The following is a 2,805-nucleotide window of genomic DNA, read 5'->3' on the forward strand; positions in this document are numbered from 1 at the left end:
AACATATTTTTACTCAGTAAACATCACACCATTGCACACACGTGCATTTTTGCATTAGTCAAGGAGAATTTTTTAAAATTGAAGGATCTGACATCGTTAGTGACAGTTCAAGCTCGAGGACCTGACAAACTTGTTCAGGGAGAGTTTTACGCAAAAGGATCCGAAAGTCCCGACGAATTGCTAAATCAGGCTGAAAAATGAACTATCACTAGCTTTGGCATTCATATATATCGTACTATCTACCGAAATAGATTTGTTATCTAGTTTGCTTCAACCCTCTGCCAAAGAGGGGCATCTGTAGACACCCCATTTTTGCACTCGCCTGATTAATTAAATCGTCAATCCGATTGCAACGGTTCTCAATGATGGATGATTATTTCAATGCTTTATTTGGTTATCAGATGTGTTTCAGAAATTCAGATGAGGTATCTCAAACTAACAAAACTTAGAAATCACGCTACACTAGAAAAATATAACTCCAAAAACATAGAAATCATCATTTTGCAGAAAAAAGAAGTTTTACGATAAAAATCACTAAAAAATGACCAGATTATCAAAATACCTCTAACCTCAAAACATCCTTAGAGCTCACATTACGCTTAGGAAAATCCTTTCAAACACATAAAACGACAAATTGAAATTAAATAAATCATTTCGCCAATTTTCACAAAATTCTACAAAATTATGAAAATGCCCCTCATAAAGTTCACTACCAGTTCGCACAAAAAATTTCATAAATGACAAAAACCAACATTCCCATTGAATTCCTTATGAAAAATTGATTCCAAAACATCTTGGAACATTGAAAAACGACTTAAAAAGTAAAAAAATCCTCTCTGAGGACAAAACAATAATTTTATTATTTTAATAATTAAAAATTCTAAAATTAATAAATAAAAAATTAAATAATATAAAGTAAAATATTAATAAAATTAATTTAAAATTTTGAACTAAAAAAATCAATCAATCAGGCTCTCAGGCAAAATTGTTGATGGTTGGCCAGATATTTATTAAAGGACCCCTCCATCTGGGGGACCCAAAGAATTAAAGATATAATAAAGGAGATTTCTCCAAAAATCTTAAAGTCAATCAAGTAAGACTAAAGTCAAGATATTAAAGTCAATCAAGTAAGACTAAAGTCAAAATCTTAAAGTCAATCAAGTGAGACTAAAAGTCAAAATCCTAATAGAGTTCTAATTAAATAATAACTATATTTAAAATAATTCTAATTAAATAATAACTCTATTTAAAACAATCATAATTAAATAATAACTCTAGTTAAAATAATTCGAATTAAAATATAACTCTACCTAAAACAATTATAATTAAACAATAACTCTCTTTAAAAGAATTATAATTAAACATTAACTCTATCTAAAAGGCACTTAAAAAAATCTATAAATAGACTACAACTTATTTTCGTATCAAAAAATAAATCCTAGAAAAAGTAGGTCAAAAAGCTTTCCTAACCTCTCATAAACCCTGATTTTGGAGTCCTAACTCCTTACCTAACATCCATACCCCAACTTTAGCTCAAAAAATACTTAGAAGCTCTTCAAAAATACTCAGAAATCCAAAGAAAACTCAGAAAATTCAGATCTAAGAAGAAAGTACCTCGTCTTGGAGATCTGAAGTAAATCCGATGACAGAACGAAGTAAGGAGTGATATACGAAGAGCTATTCTATCAGATCTGAGGAAACAAAAATGTTGCATTGGTAAATGTAGTTATTTTTTTTATTTAGGTCTTTTAGCAATGTAGTTTTATTTGGAATTAGTAGAGACCAGCGTTTGTCGGGTGGGGTTGGTGCCTAACACCTTCCAACCCCATAATGTGATCCCCAGACTCAGTATTTTTTTAGTAGATTAATTATTTTTTATTCGTTTCGAATCGATGTTCGATTCCTAGACCGTAATAACTAGGTGGCGAATCCCAAACCTCAAAGGTCAAAAGTGGATCCGCGCATCCCGCGAATCGAAGGCAATTTCAGGGGCAGGCATCACCAATTAGTTAGAGGTTTTATACGATGAGAGACATGTATATACTAGTTAGCTAGTTTCTAAAATAGAGGTTTATTAGTGGTGCTCGAGGGTAAATAATGTCAATTGACTAGAGATACTATGTAACGAAAGACATACAAATGGGTTTACATATAGCTTATGACGTATAGGATTAGAACTTGGATGTGAGCCATAAGCTATCAAGTAGAAAGGCAACATATTCTCTTGTTGATGTCATATTTACAGTCAGTAAGAAATACAATCGTCTTAATGGCATGTATTTAGCTTTATGTGAGGTTTGGTGTCTTGAGACCAACATTTTTATGACAGGTCATGATGAAGTTGGCATTTATTTATGGGAAATACAGAAGATTTTTGAACTTTTTATTTTGGGTGAGTATTATGAAAAAGTGATTTTCAGTCTCAATGAACTCATGAGTTGCAATGGTGTTTCAAGACTTCTTATTTTTTATAAGTATTTGTTCAAGGCATATGCATTATTGGCTTTTGATAAGGAAAATGACTACGTTAAACATAGTGAGTAATTGAGTTTTACACACCAAAGTCAAAAAAATTTATAATCCTTGTCTTACAATGGATTACAAATAAAAAACGAAATCATTTTATTTTAATCACAATGGAAATCAATGTCCTAAAACCAAACTACAAAAACATTTTTCTTCTTGAGTTACTTTGGCTTCAGAGATTCGTAAACAGGGAGAGAATCCATTTATCAAACTTGGCTTTTGTGCAAATTAGAATATTGAAGACGAGACTATGACAACTACATATCTTGCATTGTGGTT

This window comes from Akebia trifoliata, chromosome 12, assembly GCF_017979445.1.
Source record: "Akebia trifoliata isolate Shusen 1 chromosome 12, ASM1797944v1, whole genome shotgun sequence".
Classification (NCBI taxonomy): domain Eukaryota; kingdom Viridiplantae; phylum Streptophyta; class Magnoliopsida; order Ranunculales; family Lardizabalaceae; genus Akebia; species Akebia trifoliata.